The 21,043-nt window shown below is 39.9% G+C and overlaps 1 protein-coding gene across 1 annotated transcript in view; it reads left to right on the forward strand.

Annotated features, from left to right (window-relative positions):
* Positions 1 to 10,841: 10,841 nt before the first annotated feature.
* Positions 10,842 to 21,043, forward strand: part of LOC127581007 (amyloid beta precursor protein binding family B member 2-like) — a 217,935-nt gene continuing 207,733 nt past the window's right edge. Inside the window, 1 exon segment of the mRNA XM_052035069.1 lies at positions 10,842 to 11,045. The gene's annotated coding sequence lies outside the window, so the exon portion shown is untranslated.

Below are 21,043 nucleotides of genomic sequence, written 5' to 3' on the forward strand. Positions count from 1 at the left end.
TGAGAGTGATGGATTTTTAGATCTGATATGGGGATCAGGCAGGAAAGCAGACTCAAGCTAATAGATATTCTTGTATATTAAGCCAGGTGCTCAGAGCGGGATGACCTGCTACAGCTTTTACTTTTAATGTTCATATATTCTACAATTACTCATTTTGCTGTGGTGAATTATTTCTTGTACCCGCATGTTCAATGTTTTATGAACCAACACATTTTGTGTTTCCTGTCCATCTGCCACCTCCTTGCCTACTTGCATTACCTGGCTATACCTTTTGCAGACTCTTTACATCCACTTCATGCTCATCTTCTCTCCTAACTTTGTATCAGTATCCAAATTAGTCACATTACATTCTGCATTTACTTTTAAGTCATTAATATTAGTTGTGACTAGATGATCACCTAGAACCAATCCCTGTGGCACCCCACCAGTAACAGAATGTCCATCTCTAAAATGCTTGTTTATTCTTTCTGGTTTGTGCCTTTAATCACTGTCTATCTGTCCTTATAGTTGCCCCCTCAACACACTGAGCCCTTATTTTATATAACAACTTGTGAGATATATTGTGAAATGCCTTTTGAAAATCCAGATATATTACAGTAATGGCATCTGCAGTTTTTTGGCTTTATATTTTGGAGAAACTCATCACAGAGCATTCCCAGGGCAACATGGTCTTCTGGGCACAACGCAAACCTGGGAGCCCTGTCGCTAAGTGAAGTATTTACCTAAATCCTTGCTCCACCACCACTCTGCACCGATCCTTTGCCTTCCCCCACCCCTATCTGCTGTCCTTTCCTGTTCTTCCTAATGTGCATCTGGTCTCCCATCCAATTCACTAAGTGCTGCAATAGCCTTCTCCCCACATGGAAGTACCAGCCTGATTTCCCTCTACCTACTCACATAAGGTAACATCCCAATCCCACCTTCCCTCCTGACTTTGCGTGCCCTCCTGCTTCCCCCTCCTCTCATTCTCGTGCAGAACCTGAAGGTCCCCTTGATGAATGAAGTTAGGCTCCAATGCACTCCCTTCCCTTGCCACAGGCCTGATCAGACCTGCAGCTGATCTCACAAGCCTTAGAGGAGTACAGAGGCATTTCTCTGCACACGAAAATGCCCAGTTGATTGCAACTCAGTTGCATGTGCATTTTGATACAGTGGAGCAATGTGCAAACTAGTTGCTGCTTCTCCATAGGAATGCTGTTAGTGAGCTGCAAAAACTTTGCTGCAAAATTTGGAAAATATTAAAAGGCTTTTTGGACATACAAACACAATATGGAGATGGAAATAGCCATTTTAAAGCTGTTAATGCAAAACATTTAATCATCCTGCCTATGAAACTGTTAGCATTTGTTCATCTTTATTCCACACAATATGTACAACACCTATCTGAGTCCTTGTAGGAATAAGAAAATTCCAGTCGTAAGTATTCTGTTATATGTATTAACCTAGAGCCTGCTTTAAGAGTTCCATTGAGCTATACGTGGGCTGATGGCTTTGATTTTAACAAGTAGTTTTTGAAATTAATGTTAATCTCTTGACTGTGATGTTCAAGCAGAAGTAGCATAATTGACTCCTAACATGGCTGGGCATCTAACCAACTTATGTTAATGAAACTGCAAAGGGGTTGGATTAAAGAACACCTCCATTCACATATGCAAACATGGTGATTTTTTTATAACCTTGTAAAAATAGGTGAGTGAGCATTAGTTAGGGTAAATTAGTTGGTTTCAATGTCTCCTCTGTAAAAACCCACTTTCTCAAGATAGTTTATACAGATTTTTACTACCAAGTAAGATGGTGCATGAACAAAACGAGGTTTTGTACCACCTGCAGAACAAGCCATTAATCGCTATCACTTTGGGAATCAACAATTTGAATTTAAGTAGGACCTTTAACATAACACAAATGGGGTCAGGACTCTTCACAAGAGTATTATGAGACAATATTTGATATCTAACGTGTAAAGAATTGTTAAGATGCATACATTTTTGAAGTTGGTTTAAAAAAAACAAAGGAGGGAAAGGATTCAGAGCTCAAGGTAAAGGTATATCCTCCAGTAGTGTAGCAAAACAAAAGTCTGAGACATAGGAAAAGCCAGAATTAGCTGGGTGCAGATATCCCAGAGTTACAAACTGGATGAGAATAAAACAAAAACTGAGGCCAAGGAGAAATCTGAAAACAAGGAGGAGAATTTTAAAACCTCAGTACTGCTAGAATGGGAATTATTATTGGTCAATGAGTTAATGTGAGAACAGGGTAAAGCATGAGTTAGGAACAGGGAAGCAAAACAAAAAAGGATGAGCTTAAGTTTTTGCAGTTTGACAAGTGTGAACATGAGATTTCATGGATTTTTTTCACATTCATAACATTAACTCTAGACTGTTATTTTAGGATCAAATCAAGCTGGCTCCAGGAAATGCAGATCTCTCTCAAACATTGATATTACCAGAATGGTCTAAAATAGAAAGTGAAGTCTGGACACTTCTCCACCAAGATTTTAAAAACAAAATGAATTGAATATTTTTTTTAAAAATCCAGATATTAGTAGGTATTCTTTAACGATGTTAAAGATATTTAAATATACACTTCTATAACAAGCAGAATGTTATACACAACATAATGTAATTTGGCCAACTTGGGTGCTGATACTAAACAAGAAGGGAAAGAGCTGTGAGCTGGATGTAAAGAGTCTGCACAGGTATAGCAGGTTATGCAAGTAAGCAAGGAGGTGGCTGATGAACTATAATATGGGAAAATGGAAAAATAGAATGATATATTGGTTCATGAGTCGTTGAACATGCAGGTGAAACAAGCAATTCACCACAGCTACCCTTTTGCATTTCAGAAGACAAAATAAATGTTGCTTTTTATGCAAGGGGTTGGAGTACAACAATAAGGAAATCTTCTTGCATTTGTATAGGGCTTTGGTGAGACCACACCTGGAGTACTGTGTGCAGTTTGGTCTCTAACTAAGATGCAAATACTTGGCTTAGAATCAATGGAGCACAGCTTCACTGGAGTGATATCTGGAATGAGGATCTTTGAGGAAAGATTGAGTAAGATTGGTCTATCCTCACTGGAGGGTAGTTTTCACATTTTATTACTTCCTTTCTATATATAAAGGAGTAAAAGTGAATGCTCCTTAAATTAATGTTATACTGATCTATTCCTTTAATACTACGTGTAAGTTACACCAATGATGGCTGTAACTTAAGTTGCTGAGATCTGATTCTGACATTCCCTTCCTGTAAACTCCAGCCATTCTATCTCTCCTTCATAAAATCATAGTATCAGAGCATGGAAACAAAACTTTTTGACTCACCAGGTTCATGCTAACCATTAAATATAAATCTATACTAATCCCATTTTTCTGCACTTGTTTCATGACTTTTTATGCCTTGGTGATTCAAGTGATCTAGATACTTAATAAATGTCCTAAGAGTCTTTGCCTTCACCAGCCCCTCAGTCAGTGAATTCCAGATTCCAGTCACCCTCTGGGTGAAAAAATTCTACCTCTATCCCATCCAAACCTCCTACCCTTTCCTGAGACTCATGCCCTCAGGTTTTATGCACTTTTACTATTGGGGAAAATACCCACAATCTACCCTTTCCACGTCCCTCATAATTTTGTATACCTCAGTCAGGTCCCCACTCAGCCTCCTTCACTTTAAGGAAAACAAACCCATTCTATCGCGTCTCAACTCGTGACTGATTTCCATACCAGGCAACATTCTGGTGAATCTTCTCTGCACCCTTTTCAGTACAAACATTTCCTGCAGTGTAGTGACCATAACTGCACACTCTAATCCAGCTGTAGCCTAACTAATGTTTTTTAAAGCTGTACCATAACCTCCTTGCTCATGTATTCTATGTCATATATTCTATGCCCTTTTAGTGAAGGTAAGTATGCCAGATGCCTTCTTAACCACCTTCTCTACCTATATTGCTGTCTTCATGCATCATTGAATTTGCAGACCACAATCCCCCTTTTACCTGGTATTCCCTAGGGTACTACTATTCATCGTGTATGTCCTGGCGTTTAGTCCTCCCAAAATGCATTACCTCATAATTATCAGGATTAAACTCCATCTTTTATTGTTCTTCCATTCTTGCCAATTCAGCAGTGTCATTCTTTAGCTCAAGACTACCCTCTTCTTCCTTCCTTTAAGATTCTCCTTAAAACCTACTTTTGTAAATCTGCCTTATTATCGATTTAATTTGAAGGGCATCAATTTCTGCTTAAGATCATTATTGTGAAGAATTTTGGAATGTTTCACTGCATTAAAACAATCAGATCTAATCAACTGCTCAACAATTTCCTGCTTTTGTAAACATCTGAATTTAAGTAGACACTTGTTGCTGGTGGTATGGGAGGATAGTTTGTGGCACCACCCAACCTTAAATAATGGAATCTCGTGGCCCTCAGAAAGGAAAAATTGTGCATTGGTTTCCTAATCCTTTACATTGTAGTTGCCCTGCTTGTAAAGCAGAGCCCAGATTATCAAGACTAGTAAGAAAGCCAGAGGGAATGAGAGTTTTATTTCCCAATTCTAAGTTTTGTAGATTGTTCAACTGTGATTTTTCTGAATGAGATTTTATCAGGCATATTTGTGGCACATTTGCAACATGGAAATTTTAGTGTTGGTCTTGTAAACAGCTGCTGAACTTATTAGATCCACCTGGTGAAGAACAACAGTGCACTCTGCTAACTAGTGCAGTGCTGCAGAGAGGGGGAGAGAGAAGGCAAGAACAGAAAAGTCCTTTTCCTTCTCTAGACTCTTGCCCCAAGCCTGTTCCTATTTAATGAGCAAGTCTGAGGAGTGATGCAGCCTGCGGGTCTTAGCACCACAATGTTCTCAGCAGTAAATCTATAATTGGCTTCGCAGTACTGACCACCAGCCTTCACTTTTTGAAGATACTTTTGTTAACAGCCTACTTAATTTTTGCCATTCATTCAGCTGGAAATGAGACAACTAAAATCCTTAGTAGTCCCTGCAAGGCAACCATTATTTTCTTCTAATAACCACACTTCACAGATTTGATTAGTTCTCTTCATTTTCAAGATACTTTGTTTATTTTATCAACTGTTAGCTTTTTTTCCCCCAAATTGTAGGTTTCAGAAGGAAACAAATTTTTGGATTTTGAAAATTGAACTAGCAAAGGACCAATGAAAATCTAGGATGGCCCAGAATCTAAAATTAGAGGTGTATGGGCATCTTCAGGCTATGGGAGGGGCAAAGCTCTGAAGGGATTTGAAAACCAGAATTAGAATTTTAAATCAAAACCTTGCTTAAACAGTAGCCAATAAATGTCAGCAGACAGAGGTGATGTTAAGTGGACTTTGTAATTTAGGCAATGAATGTAATTTAGAGTTTGAATGTTTACAGAGTAGAAAGAGGCAGGCAAGATAGGAAGGTTTAAGTCTAGAGGTAACAAAAGCATGGATGACCATGTGTAGCAGATGAGGTAAGGTGGATATGGATGAGGGGAAGTCAGATAACATAGTGGAAGTGGAAACATATCGTCTCATGATGGCATAAGGCACATTTGGAATATTCAAATAGGACACAAAGGATGAAGATGGCCTGTTTCTGTCACTGATGCATGCCAACAAGAATAATGTAAGAATATGAATTTAGACAACTTGCATAAATTACAGTGCAGAGTCAATGGTTAGAGAAAAGACTTTTGGGGGTGGGGGGGAATGGCTTGGGTCTTGCCATTATTTTGTTGGGAGGAAATTTCTGCTGAAGCATTATTGGATGTCAAATAAATCTGAGAATTGAGACATTGGAAGGGTCAAAAGTTATAGGGGAAGATAGATTGGGTACAGGATACTGATGTTTTTTGTCCTTTTATTTGTGAATATTGTACATATTGCTGGACATGATGATAACATGACTGCTTCTTTATTGTCATCACCAAACTGAGACATAGGGTCGTCAAGAAGGAAATGCATGCATTGTTCTTAAAAGAGAAACGCAATAACATAGCATAAAAATAGTATAACATCAGTGCCCTAGAATTTGTGTCTGAGGAGCAGTATGTAGGTGAGAATTGGGGCAGGACAAGAATAAATCCTTGGAGCACCAGAGGTAAAAGTGTGTGCATGGGAAGAGAAATCTTTGCTGGTGATTCTCTGGCAGATATATAAGGATGGAACATGTGTTGAAGGACTTGGAGATGGGCTAGTGAGTTATAAGCATGGGGGTTGGAATCAAAGGTTATATTTTTTGAGGAGATAGGTGATAATTCCACATTTGAAAAAGAGGAGAAGAACAAGTGAGAAAGAACATTAACAATACCAGCTAACACAGGCCTGGAGAAGAAGCTGAGTGGCCAGCAAGGTAGTGGCAGTAGGTTTGAGAAGAGCAGGTAAGTCTCATTGACAGGATGAATTTGGAGAAGCATGAGAGGAGAAAGGAGTGAAATAAAAGAAAAGATGTGAGCTTGAATCTGGTATTGGGTGAACATTAGAAGTTCAGTCAGAGGCCTAAGAAGTTTAATAGCCTTCTTACCAGATAACTTTGATCTCATAGACAAAGAATTCTGCCTTAAAGAAAATATTTGGAAGAAATATTAAGTCCCACTGATATTTCCTGTTTGACGTAAATCATTCAAAAGTAGTATTCAAAGGGAAGGAGAATCTACTTGTACCCTGTCCATATGAGACTACTATAACTAACTATGACACTGATGTTTGTGAATCCTTATGTACAAATTGGCTGCTGCAGATAAAATCTTTATTAGTCACATGTACTTCAAACCACACAGTGAAATACATCTTTTGCATAGTGATTTTGAGGGGTGGGGGGAGCAGCCCGCAAGTGTCGCCACACTTCTGGTGCCAACAGTGCATGCCCATAACTTCCTAACCTGTACATCTTTGGAATGCAGGAGGAAACCGAGACAGACACAGGGAGAATGTACAAACTCCTTACAGATGGTGGCCAGATTTGAACCCAGGTCCCTGGTGCTGTAAAGCATTATACTAACCACTATGCTACCGTACCTGCCATTTCCAATATGGCATGAAAATGACTAAACTGCGAAGCAACTAGCTATCTTGTTGGATCAAGAAACCAAGTCAGTGAAGGATCAATGGAAACTACTCCATTGTATTTTAATGGCCAATGCGAAGCTAAGCCAATTTACACTAAGTTGTTGGAACTTGTGCAAATTATGCAAGTAATGAAAATATAGATAATCAAAATTCCACTGCATAATATTATGCAAATGACATTCAAATATCTTAAATTATTTCAACATTTCTAATAATGATATTTTAATATAATGAAGTTAAAGTCGAGCTTATTGTCATATGCACAAGTACATGTATGCACAGGTGCAATGAAAAACTTGCAGCAACATCACAGGCACATAGCATCATATAAGCAAGAAAAGCATAAATTAAACATAAATGATGCATTTTTTTTATAAAAAACAGAATTAGAGTGAAAAAAATAGTCCATTTTAGTGCAAAGTGATCAAAGTGGTCATAATGTTGCTAAATTGTAGTGATTCAAATTTTGCCGGTTGGTTCAAGAACCAAATGGTTGAAGGGAAGTAGCTGTTCTTGAATCTGGTGGTGTGAGACTTTAGGCTTCTGTACTTCTTACCTGATGGTGGCTGCGAAAGGATGGCATGGCCCAGATGGTGGGGATCTTAGATGGGTGTTGCCTTCTTGAGGCAGCACCTCCTGTAGATACTACCAATAGTTTGCAGGGATGTGCCCGTGATGTATTGGGCAAAGTCCACTACTCTCTGCAGCCTCTTGCATTCCTGTGCATTTGAACTGCCATACCAGACCATGATGCAACCAGTCAGGATACTTTCAACATACACCTGTTCATCTGAACTCATCTACTTCATTGCAAATCAAGAAATATTTCCAATTGAAAGAGTTGGAATTTTAAAGATGTGTGGCAATTATTCTGCATAGTGTGTATTTATCAAAAAAAATCTAAAAGACACATTGTCCAACATTTAGAACGCTACTATGGCACAGATCTCATAGAGTAGGTCCCCATGGTTGAGGATGGGTGACCCTTGCATGCTTAATTTAAGGTAAATTAAGATAACAAATGTCAAAAATGTATCATTATCATGTAGAATTGTATGCAAAATGTAGCATTATCCCTTCCCTTTATCTACATATGACTGTGGGGAGGGTGAAGATTTGGTTCTAACCTACCTCAATGTAGGCAAATACTGTGGTTGTCTACTATAGCCACTAACTGTTATATATGCTTCTGCCTACATTATATATTGCCGGAAAGTTACTAGAACCTTCATAATATTTATCTTAATAAAAGCTGTCAGAAGCAATGAAAATTTAATGAAAAGATTGAGAAAATCCTTTATACCTCCTAATTAAAATGTTAATGGAAATACTAAGGCGTGACCATCAATATTACCAGTGGGACTATGAATCTAGTGAAGAATTAGATTGCGCAATATGTCCCAAGTTAAGAAGGGAAAAATATGTTACCATCAGCATTAACATCCCCAGCAGCCAGTGGAAAAGCGGAGTCCCTGGCGTAATTTTCCATATAATTATACACCAGTGGCAATATATAACACAGATAGAAGCACACGTAACAGTTATTTAGTGGCTATCATAGATAACTATGGTATGTTCCTAGTGGAGAAAATTACAACTGAAGTTCCACCCTCCTCGTGGGCATGTGTGGATGGGGAGGGGCAGATGTCATATAATGATGGATTTCATCCTCGTGTCATCATAATCTAAGCATGCAAAGGTCAAACAGTGGAGTCCTACTATATGAAATCAGTGCCACAATGTCATTTTAAGTGTTGGACAGTGTATCCATTGAAAAGTTTTCTATAAATACTTGCATTTGTATCTAATTAGAATAATTGCCATATGTGCTTTAATATATAAATATTTATGTTGGAGATATTTCTTTGTAATGAAATAAATAAGTTCATTATGTTAAAATATTCTTTTTATATGATCATTCAAGGGATGTGGGCTTTGCAGGCTGAGACAACATTTAATTGTCCATCCCTAGATGCCCTTGGGAAGATGGGAGTGAGCTGCCTTCTTGAACCGCTACAGTCCTTGAGGTGCAGGTATGTCCATAATGCTGCTAGGGAGAGAGTTCCATGATTTTGACCTAGTGATAGTGAAAGAACAGCAATGTATTTCCAGGTCAGGATGGTGTGTGGCTTGGAGGGCAACTTTCACATGGTGGTGTTGCAATGCTTTTGCTGACCTTGTTCTTCTAGCTGGTAGAAGTTGTAGGTTGGTAGGTGCTGTCTAAGGAGTCTCGGTGAAATGCTGCAGTGCATCCTGTAGATGGCACAAACTGTTGTTACTGTGCATTAGTGCTGGAGTGAGTGAATGGTTGCGGATGGGGTGCCTACTAAGCGGGCTGCTATGTCCTGTATGGTGTCACACTTCTTGAATGTTGTTAAAGCTGCACTCATACAGGCACACTCCTGCCTTGAGCATTATAGATGGTGGGTAGGCTTTGAGGAGTTAGGAGGTGAGTTCCTCACCACAGGATTCCGAACATCTGACTTGCTCTGGTAGCCACATTGTGTATATGATTACTCCATATGTCATTTTAAGGAATGATCAAAGAATGTATACTATTCGTAGGAGTTGTACAAACATAAGAATTGAGAGCAAGATTAGGCCATTCGGTCCCCTGAGCCTGCTTACTTTCAATAATATCATGGGTGATCTGATTATAGCCCCAACTCTGTATTTCTACTACCCCTGTAACCTTTTACCCCTTTGCTTATCAAGAATCTGTCCACCTCAGCCTTAAAAATATTTAAAGACTCTGTTCCCACCACCCTTTGAGGAAGAGAGTTCCAAAGACACTCAATCCTCAGAGAGAAAACATTTTTGCCTTATCTCTGTCTTAAATGGGTTATGCTTATTTTTTAAACAGCAAACCTTGCCTATTCCCGTCACTGTCTCTAAATTGTAAAACTCTTTACCTGACATTGCCACCGGATGAGCAGTAATTTCTTCCAACAAAATAATGGGAAGAGCAAAATCATTGGGTTCAGGCTACAAGCTCCATTGCTTAGCCACCAAGCCAATCCTTTGCAGACTGCTAGGAAGGTTGCTGTCATATTTGATCCTGAGATGAACATTAGGCTATTCATGATTTCATATAACGAAATGATATTTTAATTCTTTCACTGGATTATTCCCAGATATCCATCCTCATTTGGTTTTATCCTCCCTTATATTCTACACGTGCATTAGAAGTTATTGGTATTGGTTTATTATTGTCACTTGTACCGAGGTACAGTGAAAAACTTGTCTTGCATACCGTTCGTCCAGATCAATTCATTACATAACTTACTTGTTAGTAGTCGATCAGTAATAGACTTTTACAGCATGAATTAGGTCGTTCAACCTAATGTGGCTATGCTCCCTGTTCTGACTTTCACTTTACTCTTTTTCGTTATTTAAATATTTACTTATGCCTCCAAAACTATTGTTGTTTGCTATAATACTGCTTTTGGTCGGACACTTCATTTTATAATACAAAAATCTTTCCCATCATTTATACATTTTAAGAAAAAAAGGCCTTAATTTAAAATAAATAGAGGTGTGTTCATGATTACTCGTAAATTGTAGAAATGCAACTCTAAACATAAAAGCAATGGTAAGGGCAAGGTTATATAACATGTGCTATAAATTGCTACAGAGTTGCGTTTTTCTTAATTGAAATTCACGCCGGTAACTTCCATTTGGAACAAACTCCCCACCAGCATCCCCACACGCTTCTCGCCGTTCTTCCCCCCGAGGAATTCTTTCCCAGTGTTTACGCATTCCCAGGGAAGAGGGTCACTTCCGCCGGATTGCGCATTGGTTTGGGAGAAGGAGGAGGGGGGTGGGGAAATCTCTTCCGGGATTGCGGTGGTTTTTGGAACCTGGAGCCGGGACGCGGGACGCGGCGCGCGGAATGTGAAGAATTCCGTGCTGGCAGCGGTGGAACATTCGGCGCCCTCGCGTTCGGAGCGAGCCTCGGCGCGCGGCCGGTGCTGGCGGGGCGGCGGTGAGTGCGGCGGGCGGGCGGGCGGGGAAGGTGCTGAAGGGGTCGCCGTTCCGCTGACAGCATCAAGGGGGCAACGGGGACAGGGATTGCGGCAGACAGTGTGAGGCGGACTGTGACTGCGGCTTCTGGTCGGCAGACCGATTTCGAGGTGACAGAAGGGGAAAGAGAAACGGATTCGGCGTGAGTGAGAAATAACCGCGGCAGCGTTGGTTTGTTTCTTCTGAATAAGAGGCGCTGAAGATGCGGACAACAGTGGGCGCGGAGACAGTCCTGCTTTTAAACAGTGATGGGTTATTGCTGATTGCGGTGTGAACGTGCTGAATGCCATTTAGTAGCGCTGCGCCACTTCAACCAAAACATATTTATTTTTACAAGTTCTACTATTGCAAGCGTTTAAGATGCGAAGGATGTCGGCTGAGAGATAGATTGAGTGCAGGGGAAGCAGAATTGATTCTGTTGTGGAGAAAGTGGGGACGAGGGGAGAGTAGCGAGAGAGAGACTGTTGAGGGAGAGGGATGAACAGCGGGACTGAAAACACACGCAGAGCTGGGTGAAGGTAGTGGAGGGCTTTTGCCATTGCGAATCTCAACACGTCTAGTCCACTGCTCTCAAATCAATGAAGTGTTGGCTGTGGTTTGGCGTCTGGTTTCTTGCAGAGGTCTTGATGTTACAGACGGGGCAATTTTATTAAAGTTGATTGTTGTTAGAGCCCGAGGCAGCAGCAGGAAAATTGCGAGCTCCATTTCAAGGCGAGGGCGAGGTAGTCTGCTGTCTTGTTTCATGCACAGATGATTGAGGACAGTGGTAGGTGCTGTTACATCGGTGTCTTTTTTGTTGTGGGCAGATCCTGATGGGCTTCTTATTGATATGTAGCTGTGGGGAGAAGAAGCGTTCGGAGCAGGTTCAATTTATTAATCAGTTTGGAGCAGTATTTCCAGAAATGATTGGAAACCAATAGGCTGAATGTTTACATTTCAGTCGTGTGTAGCGGCCACCGCAAGAGAACAGCCACCAAATCGGGCGCGTTTTTCTGGGTTCCATCTCGCTGTCTTCTCGCAATCTGTTCTGTTCCCCATCTGCTGCAACCTGATGATTTGTGTCTGCACCTTTTTGGTGCATCGCCCTGCGGGATCGATGGTTTTAAATTACATCCCAAATAACGGATCAGCTGCCTTTGAGTCTCTTAATTGGCTCTCCCATCCCACCCCTAGAAAGTAGGTAGTGATTGGCGCTATTCAATTTCACGTCTGGCTAGTGTCGTACATTTCCGTTTAGGAGCTGTGGTTTTTATTTCAACCAGTTGAATTTGTCCTTCATTTATCCACATTGAAGCTGCATATATTTCTTCCTTCCTTTGCAAAGCCAGGTAATGGCACGCAAACCTTTGTAGGTATATTGCTTTGGTAGCCAAATGGTTAAAATGAAATATTGGCGTTGGCTTATTGTGGAAACGGTATTGAGCGCTTAAGAAAAACATTTGCCTTTCTCCTCCAGCACGTCTTTCATTAATGCAGGTTGTTTTGATAAGATGAGAGAATATTATTCACTGTTTTAAAACTCGGGTAGGTTAATTTTTCAGACCATTGCGGATCAGCACTGTAATAGCGTGAGTGTGTCGTGTAGGTGTTCTAATAAAGAATGTCTCGAGGATTTCAACTTCAAAATCCGAAGAGATTTAATTTTATTCAACAAAATATGCCTTCTCAAATATAAAACATAAATTCTACAGCAAGTAATTGGTGGTGAAAAAATCATTTTAATTAATTTTGACTCTATACTGTGGTTTTAGACTCCAGGTGTAATTAATCTGCATACAATTACATTCGTGCTTGAAACAATTCGTGTAGCATAATTTTGAGAGATTCTGACAAACCAAACATAGGAAGTATTTGTTTGTCCCCCGCCTCTCCTTTGCCCCTCTTTTTGATTGACCTAACAACAAAGGTTTACTGCTTTTGTTTGTTTTCTGCCAGAGAAGCCAGGAACTTCGTAACTAAACTGTCAGTGCAAAAGTATTCAGACAGTAAGTCACAGTCATTTGTGCACGTCAGAAATCAAGATTTCTTTTATGTGGTCTGTCCTGGTTGTGAAATAGGTGTTCTGCTGTTGCTTTAGGTTACACAATTTATATCTTTCGTGTATTCCTTTCTTGTAGGCTTTGGAATTGCAAGTTATAGAATACAGTCATTATCTGGATATGCTTTTTAGTGCCTCCTATAATATAAAATGAACTAATTTGATCACAATTTGCCTGTGTTTCCCCTTCATAATTGGTGGGTGGTTGAAGTTTGACACACCCTCCTGATCTTTGTAAATCCTTTGTGCTTAAAAATGGCAGTATGTTATTGTCACATCCACCATTCCATAAAAAGAAATAACATTTACAGATATGAATATACATTTTAAAAATTGTTATCAGAAGTCCTTTATAAGGACTAAAGGCACTTTGATAACATTTCAACATTTTGCTTGTTTATTAATGAAAATTACATCTGTTTTTGACAGCAGAGTGGAAATTGGAAATTGCAGTAATGATGTGGAAATTGGCAATACAAAGAAATGGTTGTGTCCATGCCAGTTTAAAAAAAAACAACAATGTGGCCTGCTTTGAGATTGCAGTAATATCAATGCTGGATACCAAGCACTTTTAATCAGATCATGTCCAATTTTCCCATGTATTTCTTTCTTTTGATTCATTCAGAACATTTATCACTATGTTACATTAGGAATTACATTTTAAGTGTAAATTCTATTGCTTCTTGTACAGATGTTCATAATGCATAGTTGAATTTATTTTTCCTTTTTTCTTACCAGTCCTCTCCTCACCAAAAATGGATAGATTTGTATTATCGTTGACTGCAGTGTACAGGGAGACAAACTTCTGGTTGTAGAAACAGATATTCCGGGGAATCAAAACTGGAAACCTCCTACATCTACCTTTATTTTGTATAGTCTTGTTTTAACTCGCAGAAGTCATTGAATATGATGTATCATTTGAGACATTAGGCATCATGTACATCTAACAGTTGTGAATGTTGATCAGCAGTCACCAGCAGAGTTTACCAGAATGTTGATTTAGCAAACCAGCTGAGTCTGGGAGTCAAGTGATGAATCATTTTAGTTTGTGGGATGTGTGCTCTCAATATTGGTAATGAGATATTAGCAATAAATCTCCCAAGTTATAATACAGCAGTATAAGAAATGAATCGATCCAACATTTCATCAGACGTTGGCTAGCTGCTATACATTTCTTCTCTGAGTTTGTTCATTCCAGATTTAGGATTCAGTAATGGCACCTTAAAATGCAAGGCACAGCTAGTTGTACTTCAGGATGATTTAATTTATTCAGTTAAGTAATTTCTTCGCAAATTAAGTATTATAGCTTCACGTACAGTATTATAACTTCTATGGTAGAAGCTGGATATGCAGATTGGTTGTCCTCACTTTTTCATCAGAAATGTACAGTGGTTTCTTTGTCTAATCTTCTGTTTTAGGATCATCATTCAGTTCAATTTGAATGTTATTGAAAACTATGTGCACAGAGGCACTGTTTATGAATGTGTATCAACGTTTATTTTGATCTTTTTATTTTGCAAAAACTGGAATAAATATCCAATCCATTATGTTTTTTAATTTGCATTCTTCTATATTAGTGTTTCAAACTTAATACTTTGAATCCTTCATGTGTTTGAATTAGTTTAATAATTTTATCTACTAACCCACATCAAAATGCCCAAAGAGTGAACACCTGGCCTGGAAAGGACCTTGCACATTCTTATTCACAGAGGCATTGCCCACAATATTGAGGACTAGTAATTTTAGATGAGAATGATTTGTGACTATATTAAAGTGTGGAAAAAGGGTAATGAAATCTGAGACTGCTGTTGGTAAAGGTCTGAGCTTCATTATGGCAAGATGACCTTCCTTGTCTGTTGCCTTTAGGGATGGTGATTGAAGGCTATGCAGACAGAAGGTGCCTTAAGGATTTGCTGTTGCATGCTTTAAATCATGCTGGTATGCAGGGTTCTGGGCAAAATTGTTAACTATTGTAAATACTGAGGTGACTACAGTATTTAAGGCTGTGAGATGCAATTAATACAAAACCTTCACTATTTGAGCATCTTTAGACTAAATGTTGATAGTCTACTTGACGTTTATTTGTTATTTAAAAGCAGAGCATGATTTAAGTTCTTGGCTACAGGAAGTCTTTTTCTGCTTCACGTGTGGAATCATGCCACTTGGTTAAACAAAAAGCTCTAGTGCGTATTCTTCACAAGATCACAAGACAAGGGAGCAGAAGTAGGCTATTTGGCCCATCCAGTCTGCTCAGAAGAAAAGAAAGGGAAAAAGAAATGAGAAATGGGGGGAAAAAAGTCTGCTCCATGAGCTTAAAAAAAAACCACTATTCCTTTCTAGTCCTAATTTCCGGCCTCATCCCCATGTCCCTTGATACCTTGACTAATTAGATACTTATCTATCTCCTCCTTAAATGCCCCTAATGATCAGGCCTCCACAGCTGTACGTGGCAAAGAATTCCATAATTTCACTACCCTCTGGCTAAAGAAATTTCTCCTCATCTCTGTTTTTAAACTGGTACCCTCTAATTCTAAGATTGAGCCCTCTGGTCCTGGACTCACCCACCAAGGGAAACAGCTTGGCCACGTTTACTCTGTCCAGTCCTTTCTACATTCTAAGTGTTTCTATGAGGTCCCCTCTCATTCTTCTGTACTCCAGTGAGTACAGTCCAAGAGCCGACAAACGCTCTTCATATGTAAGCCCTTTCATTCCGGGAATCATCCTCGAAAATCTCCTCTGAACCGTCTCCAAGATCAGCACGTCCTTCCTAAGATATGGGGCCCAAAGCTGCACACAGTGTTCCAAATGAGGCCTCACTAGTGCCCCGTAGATCCTCATCAACACCTCCCTACTTTTATACACTATACATCTCAAAGTGAATGCCAACATAGCATTTGCTTTCCTTACTGCCGATCCGACCTGGTGGTTAACTTTTAGGTTATCCTGCACGAGTACCCCCAAGTCCCTTTGTACTTATGTACTTTGAATTTTCTCCCCTTCTAGATAATAATCTGCCCGTTTATTTGTTTCCAAAGTGTACAATGGCACATTTCTCAACATTGAATCTCATCTGCCATTTCCTTGCCCATTCTCCTAAACTATCTAGGTCTTTCTGCAACCTTCCTGTCTCCTCAATACTCCCTACTCCTCCACCTATCTTGGTGTCATCCGCAAACTTAGCAACAAAACCTTTACTCCATCATCCAAATCGTTAAAGTACAAGGTAAAAAGAAGCGGCCCCAACCTCGACCCCTGCGGAACACCACTAGTAACCGGTAGCCAACCAGAACGAGATCCTTTTATTCCCACCCTTTGCTTTCTGCCAACCAGCCAATGCTCCACCCATTCTGTAATTCCATGACCTCTCATCTTACTAATCAGCCTCTTGTGCGGCACCTTGTTGAAGGCCTTTTGAAAGTCTAAATACACAACATCTACAGCCTCTCCCTTATCCACCCTACCTGAGATTTCCTCAAAAAAACTGCAGTAGGTTGGTCAGGCAGGATCTTCCCTTCACAAAACTATGCTGGCTTGGACCTATCTTGCCCTGCACCGCTAGGTATTCCATAACCTCATCCTTGAGGATCAATCCTAATAACTTTCCCAGACGTCAGACTAATAAGTTTGTAATTTCCTTTATGCTGCCTCCCACCTTTCTTATACAGCAGAACTACATTTGTGACCCTCCAGTCCTCCGGAACCATGATGGAGTCTATCGATTCCTGGAAAATTATCACCAGTGCTTCCGCAATCTCTAAAGCCACCTCCTTCAGAACCCGGGGATGCACCTCATCCGGTCCGGGAGACTTATCTGTCTTTAGTCCATTTAGCTTTCCTAGCACCACCTCTCTAGTGATCTTAACTGAACTCAGCTCCATTCCTTGAGACCCCTGACTATCCGGTATATTGCTGATGTCCTCCACAGTGAAGACCGATGCAAAATACTCATTTAGTTCCTCAGCCATCTCTTTATCATCCATTATAATCTCTCCCGCACCGTTATAGATTGGTCCTATATCAACCCGTGTCTCACTTTTGCTCTTCATATATTTAAAAAAACTCTTAGTATCCTTTCGAATGTTATCTGCCAACTTCCTTTCATAATTCATCTTTTCTTTTCTAATGACCTTCTTAGTTTCTTTCTGCAGGTTTTTAAAAGTTTCCCAGTCTTCTGTTTTCCTACTAATTCTTGCTTCCTTGTTTGCCCTCCCTTTTGCTCTTATTTTAGCCTTAACCTCTCTCGTTATCCACATTTATGCCTCTTGAGTATGTCTTTTCCACTAGTAGCTGCAGTTTGATAGGTTTAGATTCCATTCCTCAATGGTGAGAAGGTTGTTCCCCAAAGAATCATTAATGTAAAGAGGTGGTAAACTTTTTGATACAAAGAATGTTTGGGTTGCTTCAAGGTTCCTTGGCTTTTGTTTAAACTAAACCCTAACTCATGCATGCTTTTGTCACCTCCAGATTTATCAATCCTGGAAAGCCTCTAACCCTCTGTAAACCAGTTCATCCAGAACTTGTTTTATCCATATTCTAATTCATAACAAATTTTGCGAACCCATTAACCCTGACCTCATTGGCTTTTGGTGCTTCACTTGGCCAAAATTTAACACACACATCCTACGTATAAATCACTTTGTGACCTTATCCACTCCTATTATGTATAACTGCAACCAGCCTTAAAAACCCATCTCTAATACTCCAAACTCTCTGTTCCTTGGATTCACTGTTTTGATTGTAGAGAGTTGTGTGCAGTGACATCTTTATTTTAGGAAGTGTCTTTACAGTTCTGACATATCCCAAGGTTACCAAATGACGTGAAGCAGAGGGAATCATAGGCAAATGTTAGAACGGGTGTCTGGACAGCTATACTGGCCAGGTTGATAGACTGCTGTGGTGCTAATGAACTTAAACCAAATCAAGACGCTGTCACAGATGAAACTCTATCATTGCTGCAGTCATAATGCAGATATAAGCACGACATCAACTGGCACAGCACCTAGCTCATTCATTGCACAAATATAGTTTTACCCTTGGATTTCACGTTCTCTATCAAGAACCACATTGAGAAGGTGACAAGTAAAGTCAGTGCCTGAAACCATATTGTCTAGAAGCTTCAAAATGGATGCATACTCACCCATGATTTGTGCTGGCCCTGCATTACTCCACTGTTGGATTTACTTGCTCAGTAAGAAAATGCTCTGTCCATTGCTGAAGGAAGGACCTATAGGCAATGACAGCTGCAGAATCATCACAGGCTGCTTTGAGCCAATGAATGCCAACAACTTGTATGCCCTCATTGGATTAGCATCACCAGACATATGGAAAGCTATGACTAGCCAAGGAAACACAAAACCACAAATGGAAGAAGCCAGACCCCTATCTGGTTATATTGTTGCAGAAAAATGGCTGAAGTCATGCAGGAGCTCCCTCATGATAATACAGCTAGGTTGCATTACTGCTGCAACTTTGAGTTTTGGCAGATCTAGACAGTGGGAGTTAGTGTGGGCATTAGTATAACTAAGCAGCTTCCTGTAGAGGCAAAGGGGACCACCTGGAAAATCCTGATTTGGCTCAGAACCAACGTTGGCTAGTAAAGATCTGGTGTGATGAAATGGAGCCAAGCTGTAATCTTCAAGATTTGCAATTGTGGCAAGAGGCATACCATATGATATTGTCCACTTACTGCTTAAGGAAGGCTCAGTCACAGTTTGAGATCTTTCCAAGGCCAACGTGAGCTTTGCATTATATCTGTCATTGGAGAAAAAAAAACTTTATTGATGGTGACACGAAGTCCAAACGCTTGTCAAAGAGACAGGTTTCAAGGAGTAACTTAAGAGGATATACAAGCAGAGGGATGTAGTGTGAGAATTCCAGAAGTTGGAGCCCCCTACAGCTGAAGGTAAGGTCATCGGTAATGGAGCAATGGCAACTGGGGATGCATAGAAGGCTGGAATTTAATGACACAGATCTTGGTAGGATGGAGGGTCACACAAATAAGGAAGCCATGGAAAGAGTTGACGATGATGATAACTTTAAAATTATTTTTCTTTTGGTCAGACCAGGAGTCAGTGTAAGTCAGCAAGCATATTAATGATTTGCCACATGTTAGCTTATTGTAGCAGAGTTGCATGGACTCAAATTCACAGATGATACAGGGTGGAAGCCATCCAGGAGAGCAGTGGAATAATCGTATGTTCTGGTAACAAATAAGAAACATCCATTTTATGCATTTTCTTAAGTAGCTTCAGGTTATCCCAAAACATTGCATGTCAAAGTCATCTGTTGTAATGTAGGAAATACGGCAATCAATTCATAATGAGCAAGCACCCCCACATAGTAGTGGGATAATTAGATTTGTCTTTGTAGTTAATTGAGGAATAAATATTGGCCACAACAATAGCCCTTCAAATTGCTGCCAGTGAAAATTATTTTTGGTTACCTGAGAATGCAGACTGAACATTAGGCTAACACCTTCAGATAAGACTGCACTTTCAGTAGTGCAGTACTATCTCCCTACTGCCTAGTTGTTTTAGCCGAGAATTTTGTGCTTAGTTTTGGAGGACTGAGTTCGAGTTCAAATTGAGATGTGACAGTACTGCTAAGGCGTGAAAGGTGGTTTTCAAAGCAGATGCATTGAAACCAGGGTGGCACTGGGCAATATTATGGAGGTGCAAGTAGGTGGCCAGTACTAAAACAAAAAAAGTATACATTTTGAAAGCTCAGTAGATATTATGGTTGAGAAAACATTATTTCAGATAGTAAATGGTGAACTTGGGAGAGATAGTATTAGTGGCTGATCAATAGATAAGATATCTTTATTAGTCACGTACATCGAAACACACAGTGAAATGCATCTTTTTGCGTAGAGTGTTCTGCGGGCAGTGCACAAGTATCACCACGCTTCTGGCGCCAACATAGCATGCCCAAAACTTCCTAACCCGTACGTCTCTGGAATGTGGGAGGAAACCCTGCAGACACAGGGAGAACGTACAAGCTCCTTACAGACAGTGGCCAGAATTGAACCCGAGTCTCTGGCACTGTAAAGCATTACGTTAACTGCAACACTACCTTGCCTGTGATATGGCCTGAAGATAAACAGTAATTTTTTCCATTTTTTTTTATTTCAGGAAAAAAATTCTACTTGTTATTGGATGTCAGATGAGTGGTATAACAATTTTGGAAAAAAAAGTGTGAAGGAGCCAGGAGAGGTGACGGTGTGATAGGTCTGATTGTTGTTTGTATGTGTGTAACATACCAAAATGCATCAGGTTGTACACAGTGTTGTGTATTGGTGTAGCATGTAGAATGGCATAAACACATGAGGGAGGGAGATTCTGTTCTCTTTAAAATCTTTACCCTTTTTTAAAATCCTTCCATAACCCTGCTCTTTCACTGTCATCCCTTCCACCTGCTGTTGGCTGAGCCTTCAGCTACCAGTGACTTGGGCTCCCAAATAGCTTTCAGCTCTCCAGCTTTCTTCCTTTCAGGCTCTCCTTTTAAAGCCTGCCTCTTTTAAACTAACATTTAATCATCTGTTTTCTTACCTCCTTTATAGAGCTTATTATTAAATTTTACCTTGTCAAGATCCTGTGAAGACTTTGGGATGTTTTGCTGTGTTAAAGGTGCTATATAAATGCAGTTTATTATTTTTAATAAGCTATTAAATGTGAGCGCAAGAGCAGTCTATGATGTGGTGCATAGTAGCAGGAAACCTAGTTGAACAACTGGTCTGAAAATTGGGAATGAGTTTACTGGCAGGAAACTTTATTGTGTTAATTGCTTATTATCCCCTCTCCATTGTCCATTCACCATAATGCTATCATTAACTCCAGGGTAATTGAAAGTGTTGGTACAGGTTTCATTTGAATTGCATCATGCTTTCTGACATTACCATTGCTATACTGAATATCTATGTTGGA

This window comes from Pristis pectinata, chromosome 2 (assembly GCF_009764475.1).
Source record: "Pristis pectinata isolate sPriPec2 chromosome 2, sPriPec2.1.pri, whole genome shotgun sequence".
In the NCBI taxonomy this organism is placed as follows: Eukaryota; Metazoa; Chordata; class Chondrichthyes; order Rhinopristiformes; family Pristidae; genus Pristis; species Pristis pectinata.